General features: G+C 42.0%; 1 protein-coding gene across 16 annotated transcripts in view; it reads left to right on the top strand.

Annotated features, from left to right (window-relative positions):
• Nucleotides 1-19,354, top strand: part of LOC129137938 (collagen alpha-1(I) chain-like) — a 73,927-nt gene that overhangs the window by 11,355 nt on the left and 43,218 nt on the right. For 3 of the 16 annotated variants that reach the window (XM_063795504.1, XM_063795495.1, XM_063795509.1), the window contains 2 exons: nucleotides 14,880-15,004; nucleotides 15,185-17,379. The exons of 8 other annotated variants lie outside the window; for them this stretch is intronic. The gene's annotated coding sequence lies outside the window, so the exon portion shown is untranslated. Of the gene's footprint in view, nucleotides 1-6,250; nucleotides 8,312-8,943; nucleotides 9,009-9,175; nucleotides 9,277-9,374; nucleotides 9,778-14,879; nucleotides 15,005-15,184; nucleotides 17,380-19,354 lie in introns of those variants that run through there. 5 more of the 16 variants (XM_063795492.1, XM_063795507.1, XM_063795505.1 and 2 more) reach the window with 3 other exon arrangements.

Here is a 19,354-nt window from a genome sequence, read left to right as displayed (position 1 = left end):
CTGCTGCTCAGGAGGGCTTCTATGGCCAGGAAGTGATGCTGGGACTCTTCTGTTGGTGTTCTGCTGCCTCCGTGTTGTCTCTGGCTTCTCACAGACTCTCAGATGTGTGAAGGCAAAAAGGTTTCCTGGCTAGTTTGCGTGGTGTGGTTGGGATCACTTTTGCTACATGCCCCTCAGGCACCCTAGTGGGGGAAAAGGGAATTTTAGATTTAAGGAGAATGTGTCTATGTTGGCTGCTTATTGTTAGCAAATTTCTGAACAATTCTATTCTAAATGGTCACCTCTTGTTGAGTAGACTCCAGCTCCATTGGAGAAGAGATGAGCTTACCTGGGCTGTGTTTTCTTGCTAGCTTGAGGGTTGAAAACACTAGGATTTTGTCTCCTTTTCCAGTTGAGTTAGGGAAGTGACATGCATTGCCACAAAACAATTTCTTCAGTTCTGGAGTCCTTAGACAGTCATCTTACTAGCACCTTCCAGCATTCTCCTTTCAGTGAGATAATAAGGGAGGGTTCCTAATCTAAAAGGAAACATGGATGGTGTTCTTACATTGTATGACAAGAAACATGAAATAATTCTGAAAAATTTAGTCATTCTTCTTTTAAATTTAGAAACCCGTTTTTTATATTTATAATATTTAAAGCCATTAAAAGTTAAGATGTCATAATTAAAATAATTTTTTAACATTTTACATTAATTAGCATTTAGCAGATGACCATAATAAATTATTTTTAATTATGTTACATTAATTGCCAATACAAATTTCTTTCTGGTTTTTACAAATCTGTTTGTAAAATTTTATTTTGTCATTTATTAAATTTTTGTATAATTAGCTGCTACATTGCAGGTATAGGAACTTCCAGTATTAAGCATGATTACAAATACTTCAGTTTTCATGTCTTACCTTTTATTAATAGTCTAAAAGTTATAAAATGCTTTGTGCATTAGTATTGGTAACATTCTTTAGTATGAACTATCATTTGAAAAATGTTAGGAACATAGCTTTCCCATCTTATTTATTTTCTTGAGGTGGGGTCTCACTCTGTCGCCCAGGCTGGAGTGCAGTGGCCTGACCTTGGCTCACCGCAACCTCTGCCTCCTGGGTTCAAGCTATTTCTCCTGCCTCAGCCTCCTGAGTAGCTGGGATTACAGGCACGGGCCACCACGACCTGCTAATTTTTGTGTTTTTAGTAGAGATGAGGTTTCACCCTATTGATCATGCCGGTCTCGAACTCCTCACCTCAGGTGATCCACCTGCCTCAGCCTCCCAAAGTGTTGGGATTACAGGAGTGAGCTACCACGCCAAGCCTATTTATTTTAGATACAGTGTCTTTCTCTGTTGACCAGTTTGAAGTGCAGGGGTGTAGTCATAGCTCACTGCAGGCTCAGACAATCCTTCTGCCATGGCCTCCCAAAGTGCTGGGATTACAGGCATGGGCCACTGCGCCTGGCCTAAATTGTAATAATTTTACAGTTTGCCTCAAATGAGGGGTGACGTCTGGGCAAGGTTTGCTGGGGGCCTCCCACATGCAGGCAGTCTCTCTGCTGTGCCCTCCACCAGCACTGAGGGTCACCTGCCCACAGACACCCCTCTCCTTTGCCCTCTGGGGAAGGCCAGAAGTGACTTTTGAGGTTACCCACGGGACTTTGTCTGGAAAATTGTGTGAAGCTGAAGCTGATGGCCTCAGTGTCCAAAGGGGAACACTTCCCACAGGCGTTTGGAAGCCACAGACCTGACAGTGGGGTCCTGGTCTTGGGGGTCTCAGTCACCTGTCCACCCATTCCTTCCTCTCTTAGGCATCCACCTAGCGGGCTGCCCACACCCTCTTCTATCTGTCTGTGCTCAGCCAGTCAGGCAAGCCAGGGTTACAGCCCTCCCTGTCCTGGGCCCTGGCTCCATGAAGCACCATGTGCCTTGAAAGACCTCCCTGATTGATCCCGTCTCCCCAGTATCTTCTGCTAAGGCAGAGGTTTCCCTTGGCCCCTGCTCTGGTCTGCTTCCTTGGCACAGTTTCTAGCTGTGCCTGACACAGCCCACCTGCCTGGCTTCTGTCCCAAACCTGCAGCCAGGCCATGTGACAGCTGCTGCCAGTGCCCAAACATTCATCCAGCCCCACTCAGAAGAGCCAAACAGCACTCACACCCTAACCCACACACCCTCACCCACCTGCCCCCACCCACACACCCCTACCCACACACCCTCACCCACACCCACACACCCCCACCCACACACCCCCACCCACAGACCCCCACCCTCACCCGCACACCCTCACCCACACACCCTCACCCGCACACCCTCACCCACACACCCCTACCCACACACCCTCACCCACACCCACACACCCCCGCCCACACACCCCCACCCACATACCCCCACCCTCACCCACACACCCTCACCCACACACCCTCACCCGCACACCCTCACCCACACACCCTCACCCGCACACCCTCACCCACACACCCCTACCCACACACCCTCACCCACACACCCCCACCTGCACACCCCCACCCACACACCCCTACCCACACCGGCACACCCTCACCTGCACACCCTCACCTGCCTGGTCCTGCTGTGCCCCCACCCCACCCTCCCTCTAAACCTACTGGGTGAGCAGCTTCCCCTACATTCGCTTGCTCCACCTCCTCCTAGAGCTGGGTCACATACCAATTCCCAGGCTCTTGGCAGGTTGGTCATGGTCCCGGCAGATCTGAGGACAGGATGGGCACAGGACTGTGTGCAGCATAGAAAGGTCGAGGAGTGCAGCCTCGTACTCTGTGCCAGCTGCCAGCCCCTGGAGCTTACTAGGCTGATGGAGACAAAGAATGCACCAGAGGGGACAGTGACCATTGCCCCTGGGTTAGTCCACCACAGGACTGTTGGGAAGTCCATGGATGTACTGATTGCCCTGTTGCATTGGTCCTCAGGGGCAGATGCTGAGATGGGGTTAGGAGAACAAAGGGGAGGAAGGGAGCTTGGCATGGTGGCTCATGCCTGTAAATCCTAGCACTTGGGGAGGCCCAGGTGGGAGGATTTCTTGAGGCCAGGAGTTTGAGACCAGCCTGGGTAACATAGCAAGACCCTGTCCCTACAAAAAAAAATATTAAAAATTAGCCAGCCATGGTGGCTATATTCCCAGCTACTCGGGAAGCCGAGGTGGGAGGAGCAGTTGAGCCTAGGAGTTGTCAATAGAAATCAAGTGTTGGGATATTGAGAATGGCATTATAATGAGGGTCCAGAGTATGTTGTTAATACTAATGGTATAATTTTGAGCTTCTGATATATACACAAACATGTATAGCTACACCAGAGATTGTGCTCAAGATTTGACTTACATTAGCTTGTTTAAGCCTCTCCCACACACTATTTGAGGCAGGTACTGTTGTTATTTTATGGATGACAAAACTGAGAAGCAGAAAATGTAGGAAACTTGCCCAAGATCACACAGCCACGAAGCAGACACCAGAACCAGAGCCCTAGGCTCACAAACTTCACTGCCTTCACTCCTAGGCTCTATGTTATTCTGACCATCTCTCAGCCAGGAAGTCACTTCCTTATGCAAATGACATTGTTGGTGCTGATGGTGAAATATTTCTATTCTCACAACATTGGAAAGAGAGAGCCTGATTTGTTAGCTAAGCCCCAAGGGTTTCTCCTACCATTTCTGAGAGATGGAAACTTTTTTTTGCCCCTAAACTGTGGCAAAGGAAACAGAGAGGAGGAAACAGCCATCAGAAGACTAAAAATCTCTCATCTTTGCAAATAAGAATTCACTCTCAGCTTTTTTGCATGCAGCACTGGGAAGAGACCTTGTTTTTTATTCTATCAACTTATCCATTTAACAATTTATTGAGAACCTGTTGTGTATCCAATGCACTGCTGCCATTGGTTATGTAGAAATCAATGCAGCATGGTCCTTTCCCCAAGCAACTCAGTCTCCTGCTTGGTTCTCTTTTCTGGATCATTTTAATTATGGTTCTCCTTTTAAGTAAAGGACAAACAGAGAAGTAGCACTGAGTCAGATTTTTGCCACTAGTCTTATACAGGTGACCTATTTTTCTTAATGCTCCCCACACATGGAATCTGAGCCAGCTGAGCCCTGAAACCTTCCAGGCTGAGAATGTAGTGTGGCACTTCACATGAGACTGTGCAGGAGTCGATACAACTGGCATGTTAGCCACAGAAACCCTGCCAAGCGTTCAGGAATAGAAGGGGTGGACAGGACCCCACCTACTTTTCCTAATCTCATGGATATCAGGCACCAGGCAGCCTTGCCCCTAGAATGGAGACATCTCAGGTAGGGGTTGTCACTGTTCCAAGCTTCCTTTGATGCCATTTTGATCCTGGATGTAGAGTTGCCACATGGAGAGTGAAACCACCAGAATATATAATTGAGAGAGGAATGGAAAGATGGACAGATACCTAAATAGATACATAAATACTTTGCAGAAGTCTGGGACAGTGGAACGTAGGAAGAGAGCCTCAGCTAGAGAGAGAACAGTAGGTTGATTGTGGTAAAGGGAAGACTTCACTTTGTTATTCAGTATACTTATTTATTGAATTGTTTAAACAATATGTATATCTTTATAATTAAAAGATAATTTGGGGCTGGGCGTGGTGGCTCACACCTGTAATCCCAGCACTTGGGGAGGCCGAGGTGGGTGGATCACGAGCTCAGAATTTTGAGACCAGCCTGGCCAACATGGTGAAACCCCATCTCTACTAAAAATACAAAAAATTAGCTGGGCCTGGTGGCAGGCACCTGTAATCCCGGCTACTCAGGAGGCTGAGGCAGGAGAATCACTTGAACCTGGGAGGCAGAGGTTGCAGTGAGCCGAGATGGTGCCATTGCACTCCAGCCTGGGTGACAGAGCAAGACTCCGTCTCAAAAAAAAAAAAAAAAAAAAAGAGAGAGAGAATTTGGGCTTTAGAATAAGATTGGAGTGTGAATCCTGGCTTCTGCTATTTCTGAGAGCTATGTGACTGTGGGCAAACTGTTTCAGTTCTCTAAACCCCTAATTCTCTTGTTTATGAAATGGAGGTCATGGGGATTGAATGAGATTAAGTCCTGTATAAAATGCTGATGGAGCTCTCAATAACATCAGCTCTTTATTATTAATAGCATTAGGCGAGGCTGAGAGTCAGCTACAGAGGAGACCTCTGTGGGCAGAAGAGAACCACAGAGGAGTTAGCAAGTAGCAGTAGAGCCGAGCAAGGAATGGGTTCCATTTAATGCGGTGTCAAGTGCACTCCTCATTAGGGAGATGTACCTCCCTCCCTTCTTAACCTGCCAGCACTTGTTTTCTCCTGGGGAAACACCCGGCATGGCAAGCTTTGTATGTGGTAAGGTGGCTGAGAACATGAGCCCTGGTGCCATTGATTTCCATTCTAGCTGTGCCACTTACTTGCTTAGCCAGTTTCCTCACCTGTAGAATGGGAATGGTGATTGTGTCTACCTCAATAATTGTCTCACCAATTAAGTGAATTAATGCATGGGAAGGGCTTCAGAAGAGCCTGGCACAGAGTAAGTGATTTATAAATATGAGTGCATATTCTATACTCTGGTTCTACAGTAATCCTAAGACTTTCGAAGACCCTGAACGCTCTTCCTTTTGGAGATTTCAACCCACATTTTATCAAACATACTGAAAGTCACCCACATTTCACGTTAATTATTATTATTATTTGCTGTAGTATGTTTAAAAGAGGTTTTAATGATTTTGCTTGTGGTTGGCTGTGACTAACTCATGGCTATGAGGCCTTAGCAATTGCTGGACTTATTTGAAAACCCTTTCAAAGTGACTAATTCTAAGGAACAAATTGTTTTTAAGTGTAATACAATTTGTATGAACATCAACCTTAAAAATTAATGATGTTTTCATAACATTCCATTATGTAGACATTTAATTAAAGTTTTATCTATTTTGATTTTTCAGTTTTCTCTTTTTGTATTTTGAAGCCAAAAAAAAAAGTGTTTTCAGACCTCAGGTTAAGGGAATAGATGAAAGTGGTTAGCAGGGACCAGAAAGACCTCTTGGCCACCCTCCCGAAGTTGTGGTTCAGCAGAATCAGGCAGAGCCTGGGTGCAGAAGGGACCGATAAGCTTATCTATCCCTGTTCTTCCCTTTTATGAATGGAATAACTCATGTACAAGGAGGGGAGTGACTTGCCCAGAAGATAGTATAGTTTGATTCTTCAAATGCAGAGTCCTGAGCCCTTTCAAACTTCTTGTTGTTTGTTTTACGCGTTCCAAGATGATATTCAAGGAGTGGTTCTCAAAGCCTAGGGGAGTGACCTCATGAGAGGTCAAGGCCGCTGATGCTGGGAAGACTCATACAGGTCCACCCAGGCTGCACGTGTGTGTAACCCAATGACCAAATCAACAGTGACTTGAACCCGCAGCCAGGGGAGTGTGAGTGAAATATGAGCAGACGTTTTCACCAGCTGTTAAAACCTAGCAGGAGCATGAGGAATCAATCGCAGACTGTGCCTCAGCAAACCTCCATGAGGAAGGCTCAAGGGAGCGGAAGAGCAGTCACAGGTCTCCACTAGCCAAGAGCAAATCCAAGCAGAGCTAAGCGATTTTGTGTCCTCTGGAGCAAGGCAACCCCATAACCTTGCAGACTTTCGGGAATGATGGAAGCTGAGAATCTACATGGCCATGTCAGGAGGATGATGAGATTGCCAGGCAGCTGCCATCAAGTTAGGGTTCAGAGCGGTCCTGGAAGAGAAGGAGATGCCCCTGCCCAGGACCACACAGGACAGAAGGGCATCTGGACAGTGCCAGGCCATGTTCAGAACGTGAAGGGGCTTTCCCATAGGAAGGTTATGGGCCCAAACACTTATTGAGCGCTTACTGTGTGGCTGGCATAGTCAATAAGTGTTAAAGGAAGGGAGAGAGAAACTGCGAGGGAAGAGAGGAGGAGGAGCCCCTGGACAGCAGGTGCTGTCACTCTGAGGCTCCTCCATGTCCACAGTTGGTGGCTTCTACCTTACATCTTTATACCTTTGAATTGAATGAAATGTATTTTCTCTTGGTCATTAGGGCACTGGTGCACAATTTCAGTATGACCTTGTTGGTTCGTTCCACCTGGTCATTAAGGTTCTGGGGACTGTTTATGAAGCAGTATCATACAGGAGAAGGAGGCAGGCAAACCTGGTTTTGAATTCCAGCCTAGCCACTATATAGCTGTGGTACCATAGAGACATTCTTTACCCTCTCTGAAAGTGAGTTTCTTCATGTGGGCAATGGGCGCTAAGAATTCTTGCTTCCCAGGGCTATAGCAATGTGCTAACACAGTCCCTGCTACATCATAGTAGAGGCCCCATAGAGTGCCTTTTCATGTCCAATGGTCAAGGTGGTCTTGCCTGAAACTAAGACATAGCTCATTGTACTGCTCAAGTCAAAGCAAGCCAAGTGCGCTTTGGACAACTAGTGTGCCTAAGCCTGGGTCCTGAGAGTCCTAAAAAGGAACAGGGCATGGCTCTGGATCTCAGGGAAACAGAATCAGATGTGGGGGAGACATAGATCTGGGAAAAAAAAAGCACCGGGCTTGGGGTCTGGAGTTTGGGTCACCTTCCCAGCTTTGCCACAGATTTGCTATGTGTCCTTGATTAAGTCACAGTTCTCTGAATCTCAGTTTCCTCTTCTCTCCTGCAAGGGCAAAACTTGATGGTCTCTAAGATTCATCCTTGTTGAGTAAGTGCTAAGCTGCATGGCACAAATTTCAGATGCTTCTTTAAGTGTGTCCAAGAAGAAAATTCTCAGAGTCAGTTGGAGTGCCTGGGAGTGGCTAGAAAAAATTAAGGAAATGATGCCAACATTTAGCCACAAGTGATACAACTAACTTAGGAGTCTGCTCCTGATCTCATGGGGGTCTTAAATTCTTCCCTCCAGTCCTTCTCTCTTGGGTTGTATTAGAAAGATTACTGAGGTAACCTTAAGCACAGCAGGTTGGATTCAGGTTAGATTTAAGGAAGGACTTCCAAACAAATGCTTTTAAAGGCGTGAGCTTGTAAGTGAACAGAGAGAAAGGCATCATCTACTTTTTAAAAGACTTAAGATGCTGGGCACAGGTATATTTTGCATTCCTGAAAACTGTGTGCTAAGAGAATACACTGAATCAGTCCTGCTTAAAATGCACCAGAGTGTTCACTATTTAAAGGCATGGGGATGCCCTTAAGTTCATCTGTTTATGAATACGAGCTTTGTTTAGCCAGGTTTTTAAGGTGAAGATTCCCTAGCTTGATCTCTGTCACGCAAAGTTCAAATGTAATCTTCCTCAGAGGCAGAGAAATAAATTCAATGCATTCTCAAGGTTGCTTTCAGATCTATGGGTCCAGGAATGCATCAAATACAAGGAAAATGTTTATGATGTTTCTGTATTGGCCAACATTCCTGGCTTCTGTCCCTGGAGGACCTGCAGAGCCAGCAGTCTCTTCTTTGAGTATGTCTCAATCGTGAGCACCAGGCAAAACCACAGGAGCAGTACCATTGTTCTGGAGAGTTTAGTCTGGGGCCTACTGGGAGTTGAGTAGAAGTTGGAATCTGATTTGACTTCCATTTACTCTTCACCTTGTACTTTGCAGTAACAAGACTGTCAGTGCCATGGGGCAGGGAGTATTTGTGATTTGCTTCTCATTGCCTGGCATGGAACGGGTACTCAATAAATGATGAATGAATGAATGAATGAATGAATGAAAATGGACACATCAATTCTAGTTGACTTTCTGGCCTTTGGCCAGGTACTTAACTGCTCTGAGCCCCAGTTTCTGCATCCATAGCATGGGGGATAGTAAGAGTTCCTACTTCACAGGGTTGTCATCAGAATTCAATGAGACAAAATATGCAAAGTACTTAGCGCGTTGTGTAGAATGTAATAGGCACTCAACCAATGTTAGCTTAGTACTACTTTTTCTGTGTAAGATTATGTTGTCCTTTCCACAGCCCTGTAAGGAGAAATATACCATCCCCACTGAACAGATGAGAAAACTGAGGCTCAGAGGTGTCAGGTGACTGCCTGAGGTCACAGGTGGGACTGGGGCTCCTTGGTCTGTCCTCTTTCTACTGCAAAACAGTCTGGTGAAGCCACAGAAGGACTCATTCCTGCTAATGAGGCACTAAAGGTAATGCACAAGGAACTCTCAGGAATATGTGGAAATTCTCCTGGGTTTTCCAGCTCCTGAGAGTGCCCTGGCTTTGTGGGGTGAAGTCCTTTGATTGCCTCAGGTTCCTGATCTGTTCATGACCATGTTAGCCCAAAAGGTGGCAGAGCTCCATGTAAGTGCTACTGTTCTTTTTGTCTCCCTGACTCTCCCCTGCTACCCACCTGCATCGCCTTAGGCATTTATTCTTTGCTTAAACATGCCTATTTGCAGAGACACACTGAGCTAAGCAGCCAAAGTGGAGGTTTCCAGTGAGAAGTCCACTGTGAGGGAATAGGGTGTCAGGAGAGGTCCTACCAGCTCATCTTGACCGAGATGCTCGTGTGCTGTGCTTTTGAAAACGCAAGCAGTCAAAGAACATTTAAAATGCACTCAGTGGTTACTCTCCCTTTGTGGAACCGAGCAGACAGGAGTGCAGGTGTGAAACATGACGTCCATATGGAAATAGAAGGACAAAACACGGTCTTTGTTAACTTGATTATCTACCCTGTGGTTAGAAATGAGGGCCTGGCTAAATGCAACACAGAGAATCTAGAAACTTTGTTTTGCAAAAAAAGGCACCTACCCCATTTACACTTTACTGCACTATTATTAATAAGGAGCTTATGAGTCTATTAGATACGGTCTTTGCCTTCTTTCTCGATTCTAAGGTTGGGTTTCTGGGGACAGTGAAAAGCCCCAAAGGTGGGAAAAGCAAGAGGAGGGCAAACAGAAAGTCTGCAAACTCCATCATCCGAATAACAGGGCTGATGCTTTAGAGTGTGCTGCTTGAAAATCTGGTGTGCATATTTAAATTATAGCTTTCCACACACAGAAAGGGCAGCCGTTCCCTTTAGCCCAGCCCCTCCCTTTAGCCCAGCCCCCTTTCCCTCTTATTATTAAAATAGAGGACAAAAGGGGTGCTTTTTTTCCTGGGTTTCTATTTTGGTATGAATTTACAAAATGTGGTTTAACTATTGATTTTATAGGAAGAATGTCACATTTTAAGATTCAGTGTTAGGCGTGGAGCTCTCTAAAAGATTGTTAAGTAAGTATTAAGGCCAGGAAAAAGGTGCTGTGCAGCAATGCCCAGCAATAGAGGGCATTCAGGCAGGAGGGGCTGCCATTCATCAGCTACCCAGTCACCCTCTTGCGAGGGCGGAGCTGAGTTCTCCTCTGCACAGACTTCGGAGATATAGCAAAGGCAGAGCAGTGTTCTCCTCAGCACAGACCTGGGCGGGCAGGCAGGCTGGGGGCACCGCGAGGGCGCAGCTGCGTTCTGCTCAGCACAGACCCGGGGGACACCGCGAAGGCAGAGCAGTGTTCTCCTCAGCACAGACCTTGCGGGCACTGCCTCGCTTTGGGACAACTCGGGGCCACATCGACAGTGAATAAAATCCTTCCTGTTTGCAGCCCTGAATAATCAGGGTCAGAGACCAGTTAGAAGGGTTCAGTGTGGAAAACGGGAAACCAAAAGCCCCTCTGAATCCTGCCCACCGAGGTTCTCCCCAGCCAAGGCGAGGCGGCCACAGTGCAAGATCCACACCGCAGCCTCGGAAGACAAATGCAGCATTCCTAATGCAGATATGACACCCAAAACATGACACCCCCATTGCTCATGTAACAAGCACCTGTAATGCTAATGCACGGCCTCAATACAAAAATATTAATATAAGATCCGCAATCCCCTCACTGCCGTGCAGTCCTAAGACAGCGATCATAACAATCAACATTGACATAGTCAATACAAACGTAGTAACGAACCTAGGGTTAAGGTTGGTGTTAGGGTTAGGGGTTAGGGGTTAAGTTTAGGGTTAGAGGTTGGAGATAGGAGTTAGGGTCAGAGTTAAGGGTTAGGAGTCAACGTTTAGAGTTAGGGGTTAAGAGAGGTTAGTGGTTTGGGATTAGGGGTTAGGGTGAGGGTGAGGGTTGGGGTTAGGGGTTAGGATTAAGGGTCCGGGGTTAGGGGTTAGGGTCAGGGGATAGGGGTCAGGGTCAGGGGTTAAGGGTCAGGGTCAGGGGTCAGGGTCAGGGGTCCTACTCTGTGGGTTGTCTACTCTGCTGACTGTTTCCTTTGCAATGCAGAAGCTCTTTAGTTTAATTAAGTCCCAGCTATTTATCTTTGTTTTTATTGCATTTGCATTTGGGTTCTTGGTCATGAAATCCTTGCCTATACCAGTGTCTAGAAGGGTTTATCCAGTGTTATCTTGTAGAATTTTTATGGTTCAGGAATTAGGTTTAAGTTCTTAATCCATCTTGAGTAGATTTTTGTATAAGGTGAGAGATGAGAATCCAGTTTTATTCCCCTACATGTGGCTCGCCAATTATCCCAACATCATGTGTTGAAAAGGGTGTCCTTTCCCCACTTTATGTTTTTGTTTACTTTGTCGAAGATCAGTTGGCTGTAAGTATTTGGGTTAATTTCTGGGTTCTCTCTTCTGTTCCATTGGTCTATGTGCCTATTTTTAAACCAGTACCATGCTGTTTTGGTAACTATGGCCTTATTTTACAGTTTGAAATCAAGTAATGTGATGCCTCCAGGTTTGTTCTTTTTGCTTAGACTTGGTCTGACTACATGGCTTTCTTTTGGTTCCATATTAATTTTAGAATTGTTTTTGTAATTCTGTGAAGAATGACGGTGGTATTCAGATGGGGATTGCATTGAATTTGTAGATTGCCTTTAACAGAATGGTAATTTTCACAATATTGGTTCTACCCATCCATGAGCATGGGGATGTGTTTCCATTTGTTTGTGTCATCTATGATTTCTTTTCTTTCTTGTTTTTTTTTTTTTTTTTCCAGAGGGAGTTTCGCTCTTGTCGCTGAGGTGGGAGTGCAATGGTGTGATCTTGGCTCACTACAACTTCTGCCTACTGGGTTCAAGTGATTCTCCTGCCTCAGCTTCCCGAGTAGCTGGGATTATAGGCATGCACCACCATGCTTGGCTCCCTCTATGATTTCTTTCAGCATTGTTTTGTAATTTTCACTGTAGAGGTCTTTTGATTCCTTTGCTGGGTATATTCCTAAGTTTTGTTGTTTTATTTTTGTTTGTTTTTTGCAGCTATTGTAAAAGGGGTTGAGTTCTTGATGCGATTCTCTGCTTGGTAGCTGTTGATGTATAGAAGAGCTACTGATTTGTGTCCATTAATCTTGTATCTGGAAACTTTGCTGAATTCTTTTATCAGTTCTAGGAGCTTTCTAGAGGAGTCCGTAGGGTTCTCAAGGAGAAAGGTCATATCCTCAGCAACCAGTGACAGTTTGACTTCCTCTTTACCGATTTGGATTTCCTCTATTTCCTTCTTTTGTCTGATTGCTCTGGCTAGGACTTCCAGTACTATGTTGAAGAGGAGTGGTGAGAGTAGGCTCCTCATCTTGCTTCAGTTCTCAAAGGGAATGCTTTCACCTTTTCCCCATTCAGTATTATGGTGGCTGTGGGTCTGTCATAGATGGCTTTTATTACATTAAGGTATGTCCCTTGTATGCCTATTTTGCTGAGAGCTTTAATCATAAAGCAATGCTAGATTTTGTCAAATGCTTTTTCTGCATCTGTTGATATAATCGTGTGAGTTTTTTTAATTCTGTTTATTTGGTGTATCACATTTATTGACTTGCATATGTTAAACCATTCCTGTATCATTGGTATGAAACCCACTTGATCATGGTGGATTATCTTTTTGATATGTTGTTGGATTCAGTTAGATAGTATTTTGTTAGGGATTTTGGCTTCTGTGTTCATCAAGGATATTGGTCTGTAGTTTTCTTTTTTGGTTATGTTCTTTCATGGTTTTGGTATTAGGGTGATGCTGTCTTCATAGAATGAATCAGGGAGGGTTTCTTCTTTCTCTGTCTTGTGGAATAGTGTGAAAGGATTGGTATCATTTCTTCTTTGAATGAAAGAAGACATTCTTTGAATGTCTGGTAGAATTCTGCTGTGAATCTGTCTGGTCCTCGGCTTTTTTTTTTTGGAAATTTTAAAATTACCATTTCAATCTTGCTGCTTGATTTATTGGTCTGCTTGGGGTATCTAATTCTTCCTGATTTAAGTTAGGAGGGTTGTATTTTTCCAGCAGTTTATCCAACTCTTCTAGGTTTTCTAGTTTATGTGCCAAAGGTGTTCATAGTACCCTCTAATAACCTTTAATATTTCAGTGGTGTCAGTTGTAATATCCCCTGTTTCATTTCTTAGTGAGGTTATTTGGATTTTCTCTCTTCTTTTCTTGGTTAATCTTGCTAATAGTCTATCAATTTTATTTATCTTTTCAAATAACCAACTTTTTGTTTTATTTATGTTTTGTATTTGTTGTTGTTGTTCTTGTGTCAGTTTCATTTAGTTCTGCTCTGATCTTGGTTATTTCCTTTGTTTGCTGGGATTGGGTTTGGCTTGTTCCTGCTTCTCTGGTTCCCTGAGATGTGAACTTAGATTGTCTGTTTGTGCTCTTTCAGACTTTTTGACGTCGGTGTTTAGGGCTACAGACTTTCCTCTTAGCACTGCCTTTGCTGTATCCCAGAGGTCTTGATAGGTTGTGTCATCCAGTTCGAAGAAATTTTTTACATTTCCATCGTGATTTCGTTTTTCACCCAATGCTCATTCAGGAGCAGGTTATTTAAATTCCATGTATTTGCATGGTTTTGAAGATTCCTTTTCGAGTTGATTTTCAGTTTTGTTCCACTGTGATCTGACAGAGTGCGTGATACAATTTCAATTTTCTTCAATTTATTGAGACTCTTTTTATGGCCCATCATATTGTCTATCTTAGAGAAAATTCCATGTGCTGTTGAATAGAATGTGTATTCTGTGGTTGTTGGATGAAATGTTCTGTATATATCTGTTAAGTCCATTTGTTCCAAAGTATAGTTTAAATCCAGTGTTTCTTTGTTGACTTTCTGTCTTGATGACCTGTCTAGTGCTGTCAGTGGAGTATTCAAGTCCCCCACTATCATTGTGTTGCTGTCTATCTCATTTCTTATGTCTACTAGTAATTGTTTTATAAATTTGGGAGCTCCAGTGTTAGGTTCATGTATGTTTAGGATTGTCATATTTTTCTGTTGGATGAGATCTTTACCATTATATACTGCCTGTCTTTGTCTCTTTTAGCTACTGTTGCTTTAAAGTTTGTTTTGTCCCATATGAGAATAGCTACTGCTGCTCGCTTTTGGTGTCCATTTGCATGAAATGCCTTTTTCTATTCCATAAACATTCTGATGCAAAAACAATTGTAACTCTCTTCTAGTGTCTACATTTCCTGTGAGCCCCAGTTGTGCATAGCAGAAAATACGGAGGCATCTAGGAAAACCTAGGGGCAGGAAGGGCTGGGAGGGAATAAGGCCTTTCAAGGTGTTTAAAGAAGAGACAAAGATGAAGAAGCAGGCATAGTTTCTGAAGAGGTTTTTTGGTTTTTGTTGTTGTTTGCATTTACCTAATTAGTTCTCAACTGCAGAGGCACATTAGAATCTTCTGGGGAATTTTTAAAATACCACTGCATGGGCCACCTGTCATATACACTGATGTAATTGGCCTGAGTTGGGGCCTAGGTGTCTCTCTCTCTCTCTCTCTCTGTCTCTCTCTCTCTTTCTCTCTCTGTCTCTCTCTCTCTCTTTCTCTCTCTGTCTCTCTCTCTCTCTCTCTCTATATATATATATATGTATATCTCCTGTTCTGTATATATCTATATATCTATAGATATATACGGAACAGGGGATACCAGTGTGTACCTACCATTGAAATCAATTGTTTTCAAGTCTTTTTAGGTCTTATTCTCAGACGGTCTTGGGTAAATGGTGGCTGATTGCCTTCAGCATCTAGAACAAAACACTCTATGGCCCAGAGGAATTTCAACTGGAATCTATGATCTTATTCTCTTGAGGTAGGGCAGCCAAAGGGAGGATTATCTTCATGTTGAGTCTGATGGTAGGGTAATTTGCTTCATGTGGAGGCAAAGGCATATTGTTAGTTTTCCAGCTTCATTGGGAGTTCTAAGTAGCCACATCTCAGGCTAATAGGAAGTCCAGATTGGTTCAAACCTTTTCTTAATTATCCTGTGTAGGAATGGACCACGCAGTATCCTTCAAGGAAGTATCAAGAATGTTTCCACAGAGAATATACATATTTCATCTCTTTCTCTGCTGAATGGATCCCCACTGAAAGCCATGAATTACTGTCATTAGACCCTGTAGAATCCCAGTTTATGGCAGTGACATTAAAAACATCTAGTTTATGACTTGGATTAGGCAGCCTGTAAAATGGCTTCCAGTGATCCCTGCTTTCTGGTATGTATGCCTTTGTATAATACCCTCCTCATGAGTGTAGGCAGAGGTAACATCACTTTTGAAACTAGGTTATATATATTAAAACAAACAAACAAACCTGTGGCTTCCATTTTGGGTACTTTATCTCACACTCTGATTTCTTGCTCCGTGGGAAACAGACTGTAATATTGTAAGCAGTGCTATGGAGATGTCCATGTGGTAAGGAAGTGATAGGTCCTGATGACAGCCAGTGAGGATCTAAGGTGGATCCCTTTCTGAGTTGAATATTGAGATAGATGTCTACAGCCCTGGGCTACACCTTGGTTGCACCTCATGAGGAATTCTGACCAAAAACACTGTGCTGAACCATGTCCAGGCTCCTGAGCCACATAAACTATGAGAAAACAAATATTTGTTTCAAGCCATTAAGTTTTAATTTGTTACACAGCAATAGATAACTACCACATGGAAGGATTCAATAAGAGAAGGGTTTTTCATAAGTGAAATGTTATTTTCATCTCACATTTCAATTATTAGAATATAAATGAAAGAAAATAAATTTGGATAGGCTCTCATAAATTCAATGATAAGAATTTGGAAAATGCAACCACACGAAAACCAGGAAGTAAAAGGAAAACATAAGAGACATCTTCCCAGACGAGAGTAAATATCTGGTTCCCTGAGAAGTGTAGTTTGAGAATGGAGAAATCAGATGTTACTGGAAAGAGTCTAGGACTGTATTATTTCTTGCTTCCTGTCAAGTCTTTTCAACTCAAGAGAAAGTAAATTTTCTTGACAAACCATTCAAAATTAAAGGATAGGTGGGAGTATATGTGTCCCTGAAGGAACAAGTGACCTTCACTGAAAGCAGCAGCTTGGTTGAATAAATACTTTACAGAAGTGGAATAAAGAGTAGCTGACAACAATGCTGAAATAGTTACACATGAAGTTTTAATGAGCTATTTCATATTAAGATACATATTGAGAATTCAAACCAGAGAGACCAGTTAATAGATATTTTCCCAACTCTGCTTTAAGGTGATCATAGAAATGATACCCACAAGTTAGTCACAGTGGCCTGCATCCATTTCAATGTATCAGTGATGTATTCTGATTGGCCAGTAATCACCTATACCGACTGTTAAATATTTTAGTTATCACTCCTATGCATGGTGAATTTGAGTTCTGGTTTTCTTTAGCCTTGTGTTATTTATGTGTAAAGTTGGATTATGGGAGGCAAAGACTCTCTCATGTATCATTCATGCTCAAGTAAATGGCAGTGGGGTAGGGATGTAAATGAAACTGCATGATAAGCCCTGCAAGTCATTCTGAGGTATCAATTTTGCTTACTCGTGTTTAATTGCAGTCATTGTCATATTAACGCAACCACTAATACATTATGGAGTAAGATGCAAAAATCACATGAGTCTTAAGAGAAAAGAAATGTGCTGTCTGTGGTGGGCCCCCTTTGCATTATTCTCTAACTTCATATTTTATACCTCTACTATTAGAGAAATTTCAGTAGAAAATCGTGAGGGGCACCGTTTTAGAGTTTTTGTTGTTATAGGAATGCTTTTACTACAACTAGGTCCCCTCGTACATCTTTATGTTCTTTGGCAGTCTAGAGAACCAGAAGAGCAAACTCTATGAGATAGAAACCCTAAGAATTTACCTCCAGCATCCCTTCTCTTCTGTCATTAAATTGAATTTGTAGCCAACTCAAAGGCTGACAATTTATACTATGGTTTTTATATTTTATATTATAATTTATATTATGGTTTATGTCAAAATGTTTTGTTCACTGCTTTGAAAGTATCTTCTGTTTACTTTTGTTATCATTTCATATTTTAATTTTTTCCTTTCTAATTGTTAGAAACTCATGTATTTAATTTTATCTTTCAAATAACATTTTTAAAAGGCTTACTCTGTTTATATGTATATTTTGCACAAAGCTTTCCATTCATAAACAAAAGGTGAATAGGAATCTGAATTGAAAACTACATAATTTCTTTTCTCCTTTTTGTCAAATCATCACTGTATAGATTCATCATTCTGTATGAAGTGCATTGCCAAGACATAGTCACATTTGGGTACAAATGTAAAGGCTATATCTCAATAGAAATCAAAAACAAAAAAATGCAGAAGACCATTAGCTAATAATACTAATGATCTAGTGTAGAAAGCATGTGCCAACTGATCTAGACTCTTGTGACAGTTGTATATCTACCCAGCTGCATGACCTTAGGTTTATCAAAATCTTGATCTCCTAGACTACAAATGAGTAAGAGGGATGGAGGCCCCTTACAGTTTTAAGATTCTAGAATTCTAAGTGTGTGTAACTGGAGCAAATTTTATTTTCTAAAATTTGCATAATAAATTTAAAAATAGGAGAAAAACAAATAATTAAAGTACATATTTCTAGAAGTCTTTTTTAGGTGATTTACACTACCAGGAATGGATTTACTACTAAATATTGGTTTTGCCTAATTCAGCATTGCTATGTAATTGGATGGAAGTATAACTCCATAGACAAAGAGCATTTGGTCCTAACATAGCTTGTATTTTATATGTATATACACTATTTCTATTTAAATTTCTGTGTAGTCATGTTTTACCCTTTCAAAATGAAGATTAGTTTTATTATGTATTTTCTTTTGTCTATAAACATTCAATGAATTCACACTGAAAACTGATTATGAACAGATAGTCTGGTAGGCACTAAGGAAACACATATGAAAGACTAAGTCCTCCTCTGCCCTCAATATGCTCACAAGGCTACAGTTACTGAAGCCTGATCTCAAAACCTAGCTAGCAAAGTCCTTGAAACAGGTGATAGTTCAGAATACCATTCATGCTCTCTCCCAGGAGTATATCTGAGGAAGGACAGTTCTTTCTAGTTTTCTACATCCTGGTCGTATAGGTCAACCACAGGAAAATTAAGTGAATCTATTGTTTTGTTGACCTAGCCTTTTCATATAACTCTCATCTATAAATGTATTATCAAATACTATTTATGTAAAGAGACTTGAATGACAAATATTTTGAAATTAAAACGCAACGGTTAGCAAACCTTTTAAATTAGATAAATGTTGACCTCCCATTGGTGAACATATAAAATGCTACCAAGATCTGCCAGTGAAAGACTTTGGAAGTGGAAATTCATCTTTGTAATAATCCTGTTATCTGTAGGCTGACCTCAAGCCTTCATGACATTCAGGGCCCCTTATTCCTAACTGTATCTTCTATGTTGGGCATTGTGCTCTTGCATCTAACAGGAAAACAACTTTCAGTGTTGCCACCTTTTGAACAGGAGAGATTTCTAAAGATTAGAAAATTACTAAATTTAAATATACATAGTTTTAAAATATGATACTTTTCTACCCATGCATTCAAATATATTCTAACTTTAAAATCCTGTAAATACTTATATTTGTAATGATTTTACTTATATGATCCAATTAATTGGCAAGAATATGTGGTGAAAGATTTTTTACATATTTGTATTGTTCTGTGTGAGACATCTATTGTAAGCATTGCTTCAGGCTCTCATTTTTGTCTGCCTTCCAGGATTTGCTGGCCCAAGTGCTGTGTGCTAGACTTAGTGTCAGTCACAAAGGGGAGGGAAACTTGCAGTTGAGCCAGACAGTTTTGTTATTCCTTTAAAATTAAAAGCATATGAAACAGATACAGCTTATTAAGGTTTTTTAATAAATAAAATAAACTTAAATAACAAAACAATAAAATTCAAAAACAACTTAAAATAGAGTTTAATGCTGTAACCGTAGGAAAAAAGCATGACTATTTGTGGGAAGAACATTATTAAAGGCCATATTCCCAAATATGAATTATACAAAGATAGATTATGTTACTTGAAAAAAACTTAAAGATTTCTCAATTTTACTTTGAGGAATTATAAAATGTTATTTTGTGGCAAGTAAGATGAAGTACAGTATTATCATCAATCACTG

Source organism: Pan troglodytes, chromosome 17 (assembly GCF_028858775.2).
Source record: "Pan troglodytes isolate AG18354 chromosome 17, NHGRI_mPanTro3-v2.0_pri, whole genome shotgun sequence".
Taxonomy (NCBI): Eukaryota; Metazoa; Chordata; class Mammalia; order Primates; family Hominidae; genus Pan; species Pan troglodytes.
Note: the sequence above shows the minus strand (reverse complement) of the source record. Positions and strands in the feature narration are given on the sequence as shown.